General features: G+C 36.2%; 1 protein-coding gene and 1 pseudogene across 3 annotated transcripts in view; one reads left to right on the plus strand and one right to left on the minus strand.

Moving 5' to 3' along the window:
* NBEA (neurobeachin) overlaps positions 1 to 20,521 on the plus strand; it is an 816,964-nt gene that overhangs the window by 25,044 nt on the left and 771,399 nt on the right. The gene's annotated exons all lie outside the window — the stretch shown is intronic.
* Positions 279 to 1,324, minus strand: LOC107525174 (etoposide-induced protein 2.4 homolog pseudogene; annotated as a pseudogene).

Here is a 20,521-nt window from a genome sequence, read left to right on the forward strand (position 1 = left end):
GGAGAAAAAGTATTCAGATCAGTCCAGGCATGAGGGCTGGCAAATGCTAGAAAAGAGCTGCAGAAACACCTGTTGTCCTTTCAGACTCGTGGGTGTTAAAAGTCCACATATTGGTGTGAGGAAGGTTGTGCCTTACATATCTCTCAATTCCTCAGAAGGGAATATGCAGAGGGCCCTTGGCAGAATGGGTCCTGCCTTTCCTGGCGGGGGAGGAGAACAAGGAAAGAGCTGCAGAACCTCCTTCCAATCCCACTCATTCTCCCTGGATGGCAGGTGACTCAGTGGTCTATAGTAGCCTTCAGTTTGGCAGGAGATATATGCAGTGGAGGGAACTCCTCTGCAGAGGTTGAGTTACTCAGGGCAGACTAGGTAGACCTTCTTGTGGGAGAGTCTGTTGCTTAAGAAAACCACCAAGGAGGAGAGGCACAACTGGAAAAGATAAGCTTTGCCTGGGGTCTTTGCTTCATTGGCACTGATAATGGATAAAGGAAAGAGGATAGGGAAGACACAGGCACTGATACTGTATGAGGACTGCATTGTTGTGAGGAAAGCCAAGGACAAACCAAATCGGAAGTAGTAAGGCCAATTCTTCTCTGTGTTTTACAATTGCTGATGCAGTTCAATTCCTTTGTTAAGCCAACAATATTCAAATCAGTATAGTGAGTAGAGAAGGGACATATGCAGGAGACTAACCAGCTGACCAACGAGATGGATGGGAAAGAGACTTACAAACATCCCCTGGATGAAGAAAAGTGCCTGAAGCAGAAGATTGAGGAGCATGTCAGCAGTGATTTTGCTAATACTAAGGAATGTGTGACATTTCCTCCCTGATACCTTGAATGCCAGGTCAGTTATGTCTTGAAACCAAATGGCCTTCACAACTTTGCTGAGCACAAATGGGGGGTACCCAAAGAACACTGAAAATTGATGTGAGGAAGAATTCCAGGCACAGCCAAACATCTCCATGTAGAGACGGATCACTGATAATTTGGGCAGTTACTGACTGATGTACAGGAATAAACACTTGATAAAACAAGAGGTAACTAAACCAGAATACTCTGCCATTTCAAGCACAGCCTGGAAAAATTCTAATATGTGGCTCACTCTTGTTTCCTCTCTGTGCTCTGGACTGTCCTCTGTGCCAGGACACTACCTGCCCTTTTTGGATGATGCTCCTTTCTCTCTTGCTGAATTCAAGCATCAAGGTTTGAGATGGTACAAATACCCCAGATGGAGTGTTTGATTCCCTAGGTAAGATCCTGGAGAAAGGTTTGACACTGTCAGCCATCTCTTCAATATCCAAACTACCAGCTACTTGGAGGAGAGAGAAGCATCCCAAGATCTTTCATCATGAAGAACCAGATAGCTCCCCTGCCGGGCTCTGGTCTGGCCCTGGCCCACCAGAGGCTGCTCAGATCCTCCTCCTCCAACTGCTGGCTGCCCCAGGGCTGAGGCCACTTCCCCTGCACTGTAAGGGTTAGCATTTTAACATGAATTTTGGAGATACACAGCAGCTCTTAAAGTGAAATAAGGATACAATGAGTGATAGTGATAAAACTATGAGATCTTCTATTATAGTGTTTGAAAAATTCCCTTTAAAATTTACACTGTTTTTCCATTATCCAAACCCCTTATTTTCTTAATTTGAATTATTTTATTTTTTCCTTTTTTCTACTTTTTTCTTCTTTTCTCTCTCATGTCTATTTTCCTATGCCTTCATCTGTGCATCAAAAGTCATTATTTACTGGTGTTACTAAGCCCAGTTTTGACTTTTCAGCTAATTCCAAGTGTTCTTTTTATATCTGCTGCAATGTTTGTAGAAAATTATGTCTTCGCTCTCCTTCAGTAAAAGCAATAAGGATAATAATAACAAACCTCTGTTGAGCTTATGAAGTACCAGACAGGCATTGTGCTAAGTCAGCTATTTTCAACCTTTTTCATCTCATGGCACACATAAAGTAACTACTAAAATTCTGCAGGACAACAAAAAATGTTCTATTTTCTGCCAGGGTGACAAAAAATAGGTATAATTTTGATTGATTTACAAAAAAAATAATAACTACTCTTTTTGCTCCAAAGTGACTTTATAAAAAATCAGGTGCCTATGTTTGTATAGAAGGATTTCTGGTACCAAGAATTAACCAATCACACACAACCTTATTATGTGATGTGACCAATAAGATGCGACTCTATTAATATATGATCTATATATTTATGGTTCAAGACAGGGCATTCACACCAGAGAGCTATTGTGTTGGCTGTTGTCATTTTTTTAATTTGGCAATCTAAGGGAAAAGAAGTTAGTGCCCCTGACTAAACAGTCGGATATTGCATATTTTACAAATTCTTGTGGCACACCAGTTGAAAATCTCTCTGCTAAGTGCCTTACCTTCATTAAATCTCACCAGAGCCCTATGAAGTTAGATAGTGATGAAGAAACTCAGGGTTAAAGATGTAAATAATATTGTCAAGATTTTATAAGCATTGTTAGGTTTTGAAGAGAGGCAGGACTTGCTATGCTTACTCTATTTTAGAAATCTTGACAATTTAATTTGCTGCTGTCTCAAATTCTAACTGTAGTCTCATTGAAATTAAGATATGGAAATAGCATCATGTATTCATAGCTTCTGTGTTAACTTTGGTAAGCATTCAGCACACTTAACTTTGGATGTTTAAATTTATTGAAGTTTCAGTTCTTATGCCCTCAAAAGTCTGTTTGCATACCCAGTCATTCATTCAGTATTTCCTTTCCACTTAGCACATAACCACCAAGTTCAGTAGCATGATTTATCCTGCATGTTGTGATCTGCCCTTGCCTCTCTTTCTGGTGACAATTTATTTCTTCATAAGCTGTACATGCTTTAGTCATAATAAACTACTACTTTTACTTTCAGGAATTTAACATACTCTTATCCCTCTGAGGTGTTGCACATATTTTTTAGGGTTGTTTAGGAACTATTTTATTGATTACCTATTGAGACAGTATGCAACATATATTTGTTTTTGTCTCTGCACTATTGAGAGTGATAATGGGGCCCAAAAGATAATTACTTCTTATGGACCAAAAAGGAATATTCACAGACTGATGTGGGCTGCCTTGAAGAAAATCTGTAAATACCTATTTGTATCTAAACAACTGTATTTTCAAGGGGAGGTAAGAGGAGAGGGGCAGAGTTGTGAAGGAGGAGTAGGGGAAGACCATTAACTAGGTTACCAGGTAGACAAACACTTGATCCCACCTGGATCCAGTTAATGCTGGAGCAGAGTAGAGAGACAGTGGACTGGGAAAAGGACTGTTGTGGGTAGCTTCTGAATGCTCCACAGCAGTGCCCAAAGTAGAGGACCCATCACAGCAGTATTCTACGGATGACTTGCCTAGAGATCTAACGCTATGTAATTGGGGAGTTTCCTAGTTTTTGAGAGTTGGTGGTATGTGTTGTCATTGTCCATTACGATTTTAGAATATGCTTCTGAAACATTCTTGGATGATCTTAAACCCTGAAAGATTTCTCTATACCTGATGGAGAGGAGAAGGGGATTAATTTAAACATATATTTGTTTCTAGGTGGTGGTTGGGATCTCAAGTGCCCAAACCTAGGGATAGTATGTTGAAACCCGGCACAAAGTAGGATTGGAAAGATGATTCTTTTCTAAGGATTTCAAATTCTATTAAGAGATCAGTGTGTAATGAAGCTGGAGGGTATTATGCTAAGTGAAATAATCCAGTCAGAGAAAGACAAGTAGCAACTGATCTCACTCATATGTGGAATATAATGGACAAAATAAATTGATGAACAAAATAGACCCAGAGACATAGAAGCATGGAAAAGACTGAGGAATCTCAGAGGGAAGGTGGGGGTAGGGGAGTGGGTTGGGAGAGATCAGTCAGAGAACTTATATGCGTAAATGAAGAACCCATGAACACAGACAATAGTATGGGAAAGGCCTGGGGGTGGGGCAGATGTGGGGTGGAGTGGATCAATGGGGGAAAAAGGGGGACATCTGTAATGGTTTCAACAATAAAGATAAATTAAAAATAAAAAAAAATACTAAATGGTGCGATCAGGCCTTTGTGGTTTCACTTATCTGAATTCAAATGCTGGTGCTGCCTTTTCTTTTGTGATCTTGAGTAAAAATATCTATTAGGATACGGTATCACAGAGGAGAAAGTGATGTTATTTGCAGGAGTCAGAAAAGACTTTAAGGTAGAGGATTCTCTTGAGATTGGCTTTGAAGGGTGAACAGAAGTTTGTTGAGTAGGCAGGATTGAGCAAGGACATTCCAGATCTGGAAGTTTGAATCAGCACAGTGTATTTAAAGTAGTGCCTTTTTCTAGGAGTGTTTTTCTCTCTCAATAAATTGGTACTTAGTCTTTTAGGACTTAGCTTAAGCTTCTCTCTCTACTATAGATCCTTCTTTAACTCAAAGAGGGTTTTGAGGCAGTTAACCATTTCCATTATTTGCATCTATCAGCGCCTTGTAAACCTGTTAACCTCTCAACAGTCTCAGGAGTCACATTCTTGAAATGTAATGTGGATTGCAAAACTGCAATTTGCAAAACCAAGGTCTCTAGATGCTAAGGGGTAGGGAGAAGAGGAGAAATAAAAACGATGACTAAAATATGTGTATACTTACATATAAGCGCATAACGTTATAGAAACAGCTGTTTCCAAAACAAACCAGAATCATCTGTTGCTTGTTTGCACCAAATATAATAAAATAATAGTAGTAGTTACAAGTTTTGGTTAGGTATGCTGCTAGGCTGTTGACTGTCACTGATTTTAATAACAGCTCTTGGTGGGGAGAGAAAAAACACTGTTACATTAAATGTACACTTAAATTATGAGCTATGTTGATCTCAGAAATGTTAAAATGTGAAAAGTATTTCTTAGAATAAAGGAAGTACAGTATTCTCAATAAAATAACTCCATGACATAGGTATTCCTGTCCCATTGTACACATGAGAAAAGTGAAGCTGGGTGAATTTGAAACTAAGGACTTTGGGTAATGTGGACCAAGAAGTTTTGGCATGAGGGAAGCAATATGTTCATTCCATGTAAGTGATCTGATTAGATATAGTATTCTCTTACTCTTTCAGTATTTCTTGTGTTTCTGTCCTGAAACAACAGGATTGGTCAGAAAGAACAGCTTTTTCAGTCGTGAAGTATATATGATCTGTATGTGCCAGCTTTTACCTCTCCTTTTAGGCCTTTTATAACTATGAATTAATATACCTGACTCTCAATATTTTGAGTTATAAGTTAATGTGTAAATTCTATTTGAATCAAATTCATTTTTGTATCCTGATTTTCTATAAAGAGGTTGGCCTTTGTGGTATAACCAATCTAAATTCAAATCTTGGCTCTTCCTTTTCTTCACTTTGTGACCTGGAGCCAAGTATTACATTTCTGAACTTCTGTTTCTCTCTCTCTATATATACTCTCTCTCTCTGTATCTATATCCTTCATAGATATATGAATACATATTCATACATATCAATATATATATATGAAAACAAAATAAAGGATATTTTTATTCCTCAAATGACAACTGTGTGTATGAATTATATATATGACAGATCATTATATTATTAACTGTTTCTGCTACTACACTGAATATTCATTTAGCACATTGCTCTTCAAAATGTGACCCGCAAATCACGTTGCATATTTGTGAAGTGTTTGCTGGTCTAAGATGGGATAAGGAGCTTGTGCCAGAATGTAAATCAGTTTTGTCAATAAACACACTTTTTATTTCAAACAACTTTTTTTTTTTCTTGGTGAAGGAAACAGTATGTTGATTCATGTTGTCATTCAGTCTCCTTATTGGCTGGTACCTTGAGCAGGATGAAGTGCCCTGAGAGTACTTTTGGGGTACATATTGAACAAAGTTTAGTTTAATTTCTGTGATTTTTTTCACTTGTGGTATTAGAAATGTGTGCTATTGTTAGTGAAAAGAATATTGATTTTGGACTTGGATTCTAATCTTGTCTTTGTTACTAATTAATTGGGCAGTTCATTTAAGTCTTGTGGACCTTATTTTATCTAACTGAAAATTAGACAGATTGGGTTAGATGATGTCTGTGGTCCTTTTAGGCTTTAATATTCTAATAATTTATGATTTTTAAATAGTATTTTTCTTCTTTTTTTTAAGAAACAGAACATGGGCTGATATTAAAGTAGATGATAGGATACACTGGAATAGAAACATGCTTTAAGAAGCTTTTTTGGTGGGAATAATTTTCTTTTTAAGCTTCTGTCAACCAAATGCCAAGAATTTTGTTCTTAAGATAAAACGGTTAGTGAAACTGGTTTTTATTCATAAGTGGTAATCTCCCTGGGGGAGATAGACCTTAAATTGTTTTTTATATAGGGTGGTGCAAAAGTAGGTTAAGAGTTGTTCATATGGAAAATAATACAATAATTAATAAGTAACAAAAATAAACTCTTTTACATGTACTCACAACTTTAAACCTAATTTTGCATCACTGTGTACATGCAAATATATAAACATAGATGATGTGTTAGTGATATAGACAAAAATGTTGAAATAGGAGGCTGTGAAAAGATGGTGGTGAATTGAGTGGAAGCTACACTGACACTCTCCGGGGACCAAACTGGAATTACAATTAACATATAAAAAAAATTTCTGAATAATCAATTGCAACTGAAGATGACCTGGAGAACACCTTCATAACCAAGGAGGAAAAGTGGAGACTGCATAGAGACTGGAAGCGACAGCTAGAAATGCAGGCACCCTCTTAAAGAGCGAACAGATAAAGTTTTTGGTGCAGCCACTCACCTTGGGCTCCAGCAGAGGAAGGGAAGAGTGGATTGGAGCTGTGTGAGAAGAATCTAGGGTTGTGGGCTCTGGAGAAGGAGCTCAGAGGGCACCTCTGTGGATTTCTGTGCTGAGTCATTCCTCAATACTGCGGAAGCAGACATTTACCTTCCAAGCTTCTTTTGCCTGAGGGGGAAGCAGTTGCCCTACCCTGTGGAGATATGACGGCCTGAGGCTCATTAAGAGAATCAGGTTAATTAGCCTGCAGGCAGAGACAGACTTCAGAGTGTTTTGAGTCTTTGCCTGAAACGCTTCTGTACCTGGGCCTTGAAAGGAGACTTTGGTGTGCATCTTGGTACTGTCCAAACACACCCAGCCCCAAAAGAGGGGATCTCAAGCTGTGGATTGTTGAAAGCTCCATACAAGGTACTCAAGGCTAGTCACAAACAGTGTCTGACATTGGCCTGCACCAGAAACCCTCCAAAAAGACTGAGAGTACTAGCAGGCCTACCTAATACATAGAAACAAACGCAAATAGGCAGCCAAAACGGGGAGACCAAAAAAACAAGTCCCAACTGAAAAAACAAGAGAAATCACCAGAGAAAGAGCTAAATGAAATGGAGATAAACAGTCTATCAGATATAGAGTTCAGAATACTGATTGTAAGGATGCTCAACAGCATGAAAAAAAAATATGGAAACTATGAAGGAAATTAAGAAGGCTATAGCAGAAATAAAGAATACATTGTAAATAATATACAGCAGATTAGAGGAAGCTCAGGATCGGATCAGTGAATTAGAAGACAGGGTAGAAAAAATCACTTAATCATAGATCCAAAAAGAAAAAAAAATAATTAAAAAACAGAAGACAGTCTAAGGGAGCTGTGGGACAACATGAAATCTAACAATATTCACATCATAGGAGTGCCAGAGGAAGTCAAAAGTAAGCAAGGGTTAGAGAACCTGTTGACGAAATAATGGCAGAAAACTTCCCTAACCTGGTGAAGGAAAAAGTCACACAAGTTCAGGAAGCACAGAGTGTCCCATGCAAGAAGAATCCAAAGAGGCTGTCACCTAGACACATCATAATTAAAATGGCAAGAATTCAAGACAGAGAGAATCTTAAAGGAAGCTAGAGAAAAGCAATCTCTTACCTACAAAGGAGCCCCCATAAGGCTGTCAGCTGACTTCTCATCAGAAACTCTACAGGCCAGAAGGGAATGGCATGAAGTACTCAAGGTAATGCAAAACAAGGATCTGAAACCAAGACTACTCTATCCAGCAAGGCTGTAATTCATAATAGAGGGTGAGATAAAGAGCTTCCCAGACCAAAAAAAAAAAAAAGGCTAAAAGAGTTTATCACAACCAGCATTGCAGGAAATGTTAATTAGAAATAGAAATAGAAATATTGCAAGAAATGTTAAAGGGACTGCCTTAATAATAAAGGCATAAAGAATTAAAGGCATAAAAAGAAAGGCATAAAGAATTAAAATGGCAATAAATAAGGACCTATCAATAATAACCTTAAGGACTTTAAGGGAGAGATCAACAGTATTACAGTCATAGTCGAGTACTTTATTACCCCACTGACCGCACTGGATAGATCTCCCAGTCAAAAAGTCAACACAGAAACAGTGACTAAATGGCACACTAGATCAGATGGATTTAATTGATATTTACTGAACATTTCACCCCAGAGCTGCAGAATACACATTCCTGTCAAGTGCTCATGTATCATTCTCAAAGATAGACTAAATGCTAGGACAAAAAATCAGTCTCTACAAGTTCAAGAAGACTGAAGTCATATCAAGCATCTCAGATCACAAGGGTATGAAATTAAAAATCAATTACAGTAAAAACACTCAAAAACATTCAGACACATGGAGGCTAAATTGCATGTTGTTAAACAATGAATGGGTTACCAAGAAGATAAAGAAATAAAAAATTTCTTGGAAACAAATGAAAATGAACACACAACAGCCCTAAATCTATGGGACACAGCAAAAACAGCCCTAAGAGAGAAGTTCATAGCACTGCAGGCCTATCTCTAAAAGCAAGAAACATTTTTAAGTAAACTGTCTAACCCTACATCTTAAAGAATTAGAAAGCTCCCCTGTGAAGCCATCCAGACCAGGACTTTTGTTTGATGTTCATTTTATTACTGCTTAGATTTCATCAGTTGTTATTAGCCTATTCAGGTTTTATGATTCTTTCTGATTCAGTTTTTACATGATCTCACTCATATGTATAATCTAATAAACAAAATAGACTGAGGAACAAAATAGATCCAGAGACATAGAAGCATGGTACATACTGATGAACCTCAGTTAAAAGGCGGGGTGGGGGAGTGGGTGAGGAGAGATTAATCAAAGAACTTATATGCATGTATGCATAACCCATGGACACAGACAATAGTGTGGTGAAGGCCTGGTGGGGGGCAGATGCGGGTTGGAGGGGATCATTGGGGGGAAAAAGAGGGATATCTGTAATACTTTCAACAATAAAGAAAAAAAAAAATAGGAGGCTGTGAGAAACGAATTCTCTAGAACAATAAGTAGGCAAACACTTTTCATAAAGATCCAGGTATTTTAGGCTTTGTGTGCCGTATGTTGTCTATTTCAGCTACTCAACTCTGCAGTTGTCAGTATAAGGCAGCCATACCAGTATTTAAATAAAATACATTATTTTCTGACACTAATTCTCTGGCACCAATTAGGTGTCCTGGAATTCAATTCCATTCTGATACTAACTACCTGGAATTAATGCAAACCCAATAGGTTAAGGGCTCAGTTCCACAAAATGCCAGCCACAGCAGGTGGAGCTACCTGCATTTCTGCCTGTCTGATTACAACCCCACCCTCATGTTTGATAATTTGCTAAAATGACTTACAGAACTCAGGAAAGCACCATATACAACTCAGGAACAGCCAAATGGAATAGATGTATAGGACAATGTGTTGGAGGTGGGGGAGTTGGTGCACAGAGGTTCCAAGCTCTTTCTAGGCACCCTCCCAGCACATAGGTGTGTTAATCAATTTGGAAGCTCCCTGAACCTCATCATTCAGAATTTTTATGACGTCTTCATTATGTAGGCATGATTAATTTAATTGTTGGCTGCCAAATTCATTTTCCAGCACTCTAGTCACATACTTGGTCTTTCATTGGCTGGCCTCTCTCCTGGAACTATCTAAGGGCTGACCATTAGTCACCTTATTAGCATAATCTTCTGTATGATCCAAAGGGGCTAATTGTGAATAACAAAAGACATTCTTATCCATAAAATTTCAAGGATTTTTTTTGAAGTCCTTTGCAAGGAACTGGGGGTAAAAATAATAATAGCTAACAGGTATTGAACACTGCTTTGCTATATGCAGGGAATTGTGCTTATTAATTTTGTGCATCTTATTTAAGGCTCCTAAATGTCCTATAAAATGAATACCACTATTACTTCCTTTTATACAGATGAGAAGACTGAACTCTAGGCAGGTTAAATAATTTGCCCATCTAGCACTAATAAAAGGGAGAACCCAAATCCATATAATGACAAAATCTATACTCTTAACTACTACTCTATATTTGTTTGTTTACCAACACATAATACAAAGTGTCCCCAAAAATATATATACACACTTTCACAGCTGATAGGTCAGTTTTGAAAGTGAAATGTATTTTAATAAACACTGCCTTAGTAATTATTCAAAGTGAGTGTATACATTTTTTGGGACACCATATATATATATATATGTGTGTGCATGTATATGTGTGTGTGTGTGTGTGTGTGTGTGTATATATTCTAAAGATGCTTAGTGCGTAAGCAAGGAAATTTTTCCACACAAATACCCTGATTACTGATGTTTTAATATCAATTGAGAAAGACTTCCGTTCTCAGACAGTAATTCCTCTTAGTTCCTGTGATTAAGACGTTTTGAATATTACCTATGTGAGACAATTATTGCTAGCTTTTATCATGCCAAGTGACCACGATTTTTGTCATATTTCTTTTTTTTAATTCGAAATATTGCATATGTCCCTTTTTCTCTCCATTGACCCCTTCCAACCCACCCAACCCCCCTCCCCAGTCTCTCACCACACTATTGTCTGTGTCTTGGGTTATGCATATATGCATATAAATTCTTTGGTTAATCTCTCCCTTCCCTACAAATGCCCCTTTCCTTCCCTCTGAGATTCATCAGTCCGATCCATGCTTCCATGTCACTGAATCTGTTCTGTTCATCAGTTTATTAAGTTCTGTGGATTCCACAAATAAGTGAGATCATGTGATATTTGTATTTCTCTGCCTGGCTTATTTCGCTTAGCATGATATTCTCCAGGTCCATCCATACTGTCCCAAAGGGTACGAGATCCTTCTTCTTTACAGCTGCGTAGTGTTCCATGGTGTAAATGTCCCACAGCTTTTTTATCCACTCGTCTGATGTGGCCGGTTTCCAGATCTTAGCTATTGTAAATTGTGCTGCTATGAACATAGGGGTGCATATATTCTTTCTGATTAGTGTTTCAGGATTCTTAGGATATATTCCTAGAAGTGGGATCACTGGATCAAAGTACAGTTCCATTTTTAACTTTTTGAGGAACCTCCATACTGTTTTCCATAGTGGTTGCACCAGTCCGCATTCCCACCAGCAGTGTTTCAGGGTTCCCTTTTCTCCACATCCTCTCCAGCAAGAGTCATTTGTTGATTTGTTGATGGTAGCCTTTCTGACAGGTGTGAAGTGATACCTCATTTAATGATATTGTATCTAATCTGTTGTCATTAGAATGCTGTTTTCCTTCTGTCATTTTTATTTTGAGTCTCCCTCTTTTGTTTTTAGTGAAAAGAATTAGAACTTTGGGTTTTAGTTTTATCCTTTTGACTTAAGGGAGCCTTTAATTAGGCAAGTTCCAATTTATGAGAGCTGTTCAGTGAAAGAATAGAAGTTTGACACTTGTAAAATTTGCTGTGTAATGTAGATCAAGGTATAATCATTTAAAAACTTTTGGTTTCTGCCTCTTTTTTTTTTTTTTTTGCCAGAGTATAAATTGTCTCCTGTTCTTGCCTCGAGGTTTCACAATGGAATGAATAATCATGCTGATAACAATTTACCAACTTATCCGGTGAATTTTATGTCTTAGTATTTATGAAGTTTCAAATGTTTATAAAGATGAACATTTGGAAGGCCTCTAAACTAGAAGCAGGCTTCTAAAATTGGGAACAGCCAGAACCATTTTAACAGGGACGGGGAGAGTTGGGTTTGCTGCTATCAAAGCTTGTGACTGCAAATTTAGGGTATGGAGTAAAGATAATTGACTTTATGAATACATGCAGAAATTATGAAAATTAGGGTAATGGACAAATAATCTAGTGTTCTAGGGATAAAATGAAAGCAGAATTCAGAAGAACCAAAGTGGAGCTCATTTGTTTTAATTAGTAACCACAGATAAGTTAGTACTGTCTACTTTAAACATAAAGGCTAATTACTTAAATGTTCATATATATGGACCACAGCAACATTTTGTCAATCAACAATATATGAATAGCTTATTCATTTACTCTTTCAATTGAAGTGTTTTTAAGTTGAATACCTATTAAATGTTGGTACTGAGTTAGGCTTATATGGAGATAATAATAGAAGAATCAATTTTATCCAATGGTTTATGTAAGAGGCTAGGCATAATAATTCTCACAATAGCCCTGTGCGATAAAGTCCTGTTATCCACACTTTACATATGAGACAACAAGATTAAATAATTTATGTTAGGTCAGGCAGATAGAGTTGGCCGTCTGATGGCCAAACCTTTCAACAGTTGTCTTCCTAATAAACACTAATTTCTTAAGTTTTATATGAGAAATACAAAGAATTATGAACTTGGAGAGTGGAGTTTTAGGGACATCTTAAAGGAGAGACATGGAAAGGCAAAGTGAAAATACCAGGTGAAGCTTTTGAGCTTGAAGGGCTTTGGCTATTAGGTCACAACATGAAGAGTTATCTGTCATAAAGCTGATCCATTTATTCATTGTGGCCTACTGTATGCTATTCCATGCTGCTTTATTCTCTAGAAAAAAATGTTCAGCTTTTGAAGCTTTGTAGTGGTGGCATTTTGTTTCTAAAGGACTTTTCTAGAACTACTTCTCATTTGCATGCCAGTGCTTATGTATTTTAGTGTAAATATATATGGGTGTAGACTGCACATAAATATCTTAGAACAGATGCTACCATAATCAGTACTTGAAAGAAATCGAATCCATCTTGAAAGTTGGGGTCATTATTTTTCACAAATGAAGGTTCATAAGGTCCAGGATTTTGTTTCACATTTCCTGTGCTTATCATACACTGTGTATTCAGTCCCTGTGGAAGGAGGGAGGGAAGTATAGAAGGATACAGTTTTAATTTAAAGTTCTTTAACCAATCTTCTAAGCAATACTGATGAAAAAGTAGGTAACATTGAGTTTGGGAAATATTCAGAAAGATTCTGGATGAGTCATATTGGCTCACAGTCCTTTGATAATCAATATTTACTATAGGAAGAATTGAAAGATTTTACAGTTAACACCTATGTGCCCACAACATAGATTCTCGATTTTACACTTTACTAAACTTGCTTTATCACATCTCTGTCCATCTTGGCTTTTGTTGTTGTTGTTGTGATTTGGGGATATATTTCAAACTAGATTGTAGCCATGCATATCAGTTAACTCAAATGTGGTATTTGGTTATGATTTCCCTACAACCTCCTTTATTTAAAGCTACATATGGTGCATTTTGAGTTTATTCTTGTGTATGGTATAAGTTGGTGGTCCTTTCATTTTTTTGCATGTACCTGACCAATTTTGCCAACACCATTTATTGAAGACTGTCTTTACTCCATTTTATGCTCTTGCCTCCTTTGTCAAATATTAATTTAGCATAATGGCTTGGGTCGATTTCTAGGGTCTCTGTTCTGTTCCATTGATCTTGTGGCAGTACCAGGCTGTTTTGATTACAGTGGCTTTATAGTATTAACTTGATATCTGGTATTGTGATCCCTCCAACTTTGTTCTTTCTCAAGACTGCTGTGGCTGTTTGGAATCTCTTTTGGTTTCATATAAATTTTTGGAGTGTTTGTTTTAGATCTGTGAAATATGCTGTTGGTATTGTAATAGGGATTGCATTGAATCTATTGATTGCTTTGGGTAGTATGGATATTTTATTTTATTTTATTTATTTTTTAAAAATATACCTTTATTGATTTCAGAGAGAGGAAAGGAGAGGGAGAGAGAGAGCTGGAAACATCAATGATGAGAGAGTCATTGATCGGCTGCAGCCCGCAACCCGGGCATGTGCCCTGGCTGGGAATCAAACCCTGATCGCCTGGATCCTAGGTCGATGCTTAACCACTGAGCCACGCCCGGACGGGCAGTATGGATATTTTAATGATGTTAATTCTGCCAAGCCATCAACACTGTATATTCTTCCACTTGTTTATATCTTCCTCTATCTCTTTTTTCAATATCCTGTAGTTTTCTGAGTACAGGTCTTTTACCTCCTTTGCTAAGTTTATTCCTAAGTATTTTAAACTTAAATGTAAGTTGTGACACCATGAAAGTCCTAGAAGAAACCACAGACAGCAAAGTCTCAGACATCTCTCGTAGCAATATATTTGCCAATATGTCTCCTAGAGCAAGGGAAACAAAGGAGAAAATAAACAAAAAGGACTACAGAAAAAAATTAAAAAGGTCTGCATAGTAAAAGAAACCATCAGGAAAATGAAGAGGGAGCTCATTGTATGGGAGAACATATTTACCAATTATATAGTTGATAAGGGGTTGATATCCAAAATATATAAGGAACTCACATAAGTTAACAAAAGGAAGACAAGCAAATCCAATTAAAAAATGGACAAAGGACCTAACTAGACAGTTCTCCAAAGTGGACAAATGGCCAAGAGACATATGAAAAAATGTTCATTGTCACTAATCATCAGAGATATGCAAATTAAAGCTACAATGAGGTATCACCTCACACTTGTCAGAATGGCTAGCATCAACAAATCAAATGACATGTGTTGGCGAGGATGTGGAGAACCCTAATACACTGCTGGTGGTAATACAGATTGGTGCACCCATTATGGAAAACAATATGGAGTTTCCTCAGAAACCTGAAACAGCAATCAGGAAGAATGTATGCACCCCTGTGTTCATAGCAGAGCAATTTACAATAATTAAAATCTGGAAACAGCTCAATTGCACATCAGGTGATGAGAGGATAAAATAGTTGTACATTTACACAATAGAATACTATGCAGTTGTAAAAAAGGAGGGTCTCTTACCCTTTAAGACAGCATGGAGGGACCTGGAGAGTATTTTGCTAGGTGAAATAAGCCAATCAGGGAAAGACGAGTATCACATGGTCTCACCCATAATATGTGGAATCTAATGAACAAAATAAACTGATAAACAAAATAGATTTAGATACATAGAAGCATGAACAGACTGAAGAATCTCAAAGGGAAGGCAAGGGTCGGGGATTGGGTGGGGAGATATTAACCTAAGAGCTTATATGCAAAATGCATAACCCATGGATACAGACAATAGTGTGGTGAAGGCCTGGAGGAGGGGTGGGTGAAGGGTGGAGGGGATCAATGAGGAAGAAAAGGGGCATCTGTAATACTTTCAACAATAAAGATAAATTAAAAAAATAAAATTACATATGGTGAAAAGATCAATCTTAAGTATAATAATTATATTCTCTGTGTTTGACAAATGCATTTGACTGGGTAGCCAAACCCCTATCAAAGTAAAGAACATTACAGTCACTTCAGGAAGTTTCCTCATACCTTTCCTAGTTAATCCCTACCTGATATCCCTAGAGACAACCACTCTTGATTTTTTCCCCACCATTGTCTGTTAAAGTAATTTGTATAAATGGAATCTGACAACATGAATGAACTCTTTTGAGTAAAGCTTCTTTCCTTTAGCTAGTGCTTTGGTGATTTGTTTATATTGTGTTTATCAGCATTTGTTATTTTTTGTTGTCAAGGAAACTGTCATATGGATATACAGTAGTATCCTTTCTCTTGTTGATGGAACTTTGGGCTATTCCCAGTTTTTTGGCCATTATGAATAAAGCTTTCTTGAACATTCTTATACAAGTCATTTCTTTTGGATAAATACCCAAAAATGTAACTGTTGGGTCAGAGAAATGATGTGTGTTGGTTTAACAAGAAACTGTTAGACCTTTTTCCAAGTGGTTGAAACATTTTGTATAACTAACAATGTGTGAGAGATCCCACTCACCAGCATTTTATGTGGTCAGTTCTTTTAGCCATTCTGATGGATGTATAATATCTCATTGTAGTTTTAATTTGAACTTCTGGGATAGCTAATGATGTTTAGTACTTTTACATCCTTATGGGCTATTTCTAAATATTTTGTGAAGTACATATTGAAATCTTCTGCCAATTTTTGAAGTAAAAAATTATTTAGGAGTTCTGTATATATCATAGATACCATTCCTTTGTCCAGATATATGTGGTTTGATTCTTTTTTTTCAGTCTAAGTTTTCAGTTTACCTAAGGCTGTCTTCTTATGAGAAAATGCTTTTTAATTTTGGTGAAATCTAATTCATCATTTTTTTTTCTTTTATGGTTATTGCTTTCTGTCTTTAGAAGACATTGTTTTTGCTACAGATTTTGCAGCTATTCTGTATTTTCTTATTAAAGCTTTATAGTTTTAGTTCTTAAGTTTAATCTATAATCTATATGAAATTAATTTTACGTGTTTGAGATAGAGGTTCAGGTTTTATTCCCCCCTCCCACTATATTCTTATCCGTTTGTGTTATTATCATTGCTGAAAATGACTTTCCTTTCTTTAGGTCCATATACCACATTTTGATTATCTATTTACCAGTTTATGGACATTTGAATTGTTTCCAATATTTGGCTTTTAATAATAATGATTTTATGAACATTGTCATGTATGTATGGATATATATATATATATATATATGATATATGGATATATATATAAATATATATATTTAATATATGTTTTTATTGATTTCAGAGAGAGGAAGGGAGAGGGAGAGAGAGAGAAACATCAATGATGAGAGAGTCATTGATCGGCTGCCTCCTGCATGTGCCCTGACTGGGAATGGAAACTCAATCTCCTGGATCATAGGTCGATGCTCAGCTGCTGAGCCATGCCGGCAAGGCATGGACATATATTTTTGTAGATATCTAGGAGTGGAATTCTTGGTAATATGGCAAATCTGTGTTTAATTTTTTATTAAACTACCAAATTGTTTTCCAGAGTGATTAAACCATGATGCATTCCTACTGGCAATGTTACATTGATTTTTGAGTGTTAAAAAACAAACTTGCATTCTTAGGATAATTTTCTGCTATATTTTGCATTATATATATTGCTAGATTTGGTTTGGTTACAATTTTTAAGCATTTCTGTGTCTATATTCATGAAAAATTTTGTCCTGTAATTTCATTTTCTTATGTCCTTGTCAGATTTTATGATTAGAATTATCATAAAATAAGTTTGGAATTGTTTCTTCCTCCAACTCTTATGAATGAGTTTTATAGAAGTCATTAATGAAAACATCTGTCTTCATTTTGTTGGAAGGGTTTTTTGTTTTGCTTTGTTCTTTTTTTCATCCTCAGCCAAGAATATATTCGTTGTTTTTTTTTTTTTTATTGATTTTTAGAGAGACAGGAAGGGAGAGAAACATCGTTGCGAGAGAGAAGAATCAGTTGGTTGCCTCCCATAAGCGCCCCAACCAGGGATTGAACCTGCGATCTAGCTATGTGCCCTGACCAGGAATTGAACCCGAAACCTTTTGATGTATGGGATGACACTCCAACCAACTGAGCCACCTGGCCAGACCTGGAAATCATTTTGAAGGTTAAGAGTGAAAAAGACATGAATATTCTAGGAAGTGAGGATGTTGACAGCCCATCCTTGAAGACCTTTTAAGAAGAAAATAGGAAAATATTAGTTGTAAGGTTATCAATGGTGTTGAACAAGACCTCTCATCTATTTCCAGTTGTGATTGTGTAATTGCCTTGTTTTATTTAATATACTTACTAGTTTCAATATGTCAAATATAATTATTTGCTCACTTATTTTATTTTTGTATTATATATTTTTGTTTTTAAGTTCCTAGAGAGTAGGAGTGTGTGTCTGTTTTTCTGTGTGCGTACATGTTCATGAATGTTGCCCTTTGTTTTTCTTTCTCTCTTTTGTTATAGTGCTTGTAGTATAAAGGGTTTACTTTTTAAAAATAAGATTTGCTTTTTAAAAGTGAGATTTTGTTTTATTTGGAATTTAAGATAAAACTTATCTCATTTAACCTGAAATCTTTAAAACTTTCTTATAATTTGTATTCTTCTTAGAGAATCATGGCAGCAGAGAGGAATCCATGCCTTTGAGACTTCTATCCTAAAGAAGTTGCCTCTTCCAAAAGATAATTAGTAATTAGGAATGGATTGGGGTCAGAGACCAATGAAGGCCCCACACTTTTTAATTAAACATTTTTCTATTTTAAAAACATCTTTTCTTAGTGAAAAGCTCAGGGCATTAGGAAGTAATAGTCACTCATAATGCTGTTTTTGAGAGTATTATGATTTGGTATAGGGTTTTTGTTTTTGCCTTGGATAGGCATTGGGCAGAATAAAAGGCAGCTTCACCCATATTGGTACATATTTGGGATGTTGCAGTCAGGTGTTATAGGTTGAATTCTAAGCCCTCCCCCTTTCCTTCGCCTTCCTCCTCCCCCAGGAAGGGTGGCAAAAATATGTTGGAGTTTTAATCTTTAGTTACTTAGAATGTGACCATATTTGGAGATAGGGTCTTTATGGAGATAATCAAGTTAAAATGCAGTCATTACTGTAGGACCTAATCCTATGACTCTCCCTATAAAAAGGGAAAATTTGGATACTTGAGACGTATAGAGAGAAGATGATGTGGAGAGACACAGAGAGAAGATGGTAATGTATATGCCAAGGAGAGAGACCTGGAACAGATCCTTCCCTCACAGCCCTCAGAAGGAAACAACCCTGTGGACACCTTGATTTCACACTTCTAGTCCCCCAAACTGAGATGATTGTAATTTCTTTTGTGTAAGCCATCTAGTTTGTGGTACATGGTTAATACTGCCTTAGCAAATTAATACACATAGTATCAAATTGTCTTATATCAATTTTACAATTACTTTATGACTTGGTTTTTAAAGTTTTCTTATTTGTTTTATGCCTATGTTGGGTATATACAACATTGTACATTTTTTTGAGAACTGGTTTTTATTTTCCTGTCTTTTCCTTCCCTAGAGTATATTGTATAAGACATAAAAGATGTTTGCATGATGCAAATAGAGATGCTTTTGATGGAAAAAATTATGTTGTGTAGAAGCAACACTACGTATTATATAGAATTGAGGAGAAAGTATTCAATTTTAGGCATTTTTTCTAGCTGAATGGCTATTTTATATTCTCAGAGTCTAATATTCACATATACATGAACTTGTGCATTTTGATTATTAGAATTTTTATTTTAAAATCTAACCATATTACAAGATTAGGATATAAAGAAAACGAGATGATTCATTGTTTCACCACTGAAATACTACAACTGTGAATGTTTTTATTGTTTTTCTTTTAGATTTTCCGCATAATACAGAAAACTTATTTATATAATTATAATTATGTATATGTTTATATACACATATTTAAATATTATTTTAGCTAACATATTACAACAATTGTTGACTATTACCAACATGTTGTAGAGAACACTTTTGCATCTAAATATCTTTCCATTTTAATATTATATTTTGAAGTTTGAGTTCAAAACATAAGACTTCTAGATTAAAGTACTTTTAGCAATATTAGGGTTCAATAAATGTTTGTTGAATGAATGCTGCTACCTGAAATTATAGTCAGAGGAGGTGGGCTTTTAAAATGTTATATATCTATGTAATCTTGAGTATGATGAGATTTATACTGTAATAAAAATAACTTGGCTTTGCAAGTGATTTATAGTAGACTTACTTTTGCCGTTGCTCTTTTGAATTGTCATAGCAATAATTAGTCAAACATAAAAGTGAGAACCAACTATTACCCTGATTTTATAGATGAGGAAACATACTCAGAGGTTGTAAGAATGGAATGATAGGGGCACATTGTAAAGTCATACTTTTGAACATGATTGGTATATGTAACAGATTTGTGTGTTTTAGGAAGGTCACTCTTAAACAGTTAAGAGTGTGTGTGTGTGCGCGCTTGCTCACATGTGCATGTATTTTCTGATTTTAATAGTGTATATGCTCACACATCATTTTGAAAATACAGGGGTGGGAAAAAGTAGGTTTACAGTTGTGAGTATGTGAAACAGAATTTATTCTTTCATTATGTATTAATTATTGTTTTATTTATTTGTTGTAAACCTGCTTTTTCCCACCCCTGTATGTATTAAGAAAAACTTAAAAATTACCAGTAATCTCATTGCTCCATAGTAATCAGTATAAACCCTTTTCTAAAAATAATTTTTATTGATCTTAGAAAGAGACAGGAAAGGGGGGAGAGAGAGACAGAGACAGAGAGAGACAGAGAGAAACATCGATTTGTTTTTGCACTTATTTTGTATCCATTAGTTAATTCTCGTATGTGCCCTAACTAGGATGGAACCCACAACCTCGGTTGTTGTATCTGGCCGGCTCTCTAATCTACTGAGCTACCCAGCCAGAGACAACATCTTGGT

Source organism: Miniopterus natalensis, chromosome 2 (assembly GCF_054644295.1).
Source record: "Miniopterus natalensis isolate mMinNat1 chromosome 2, mMinNat1.hap1, whole genome shotgun sequence".
Taxonomy (NCBI): domain Eukaryota; kingdom Metazoa; phylum Chordata; class Mammalia; order Chiroptera; family Miniopteridae; genus Miniopterus; species Miniopterus natalensis.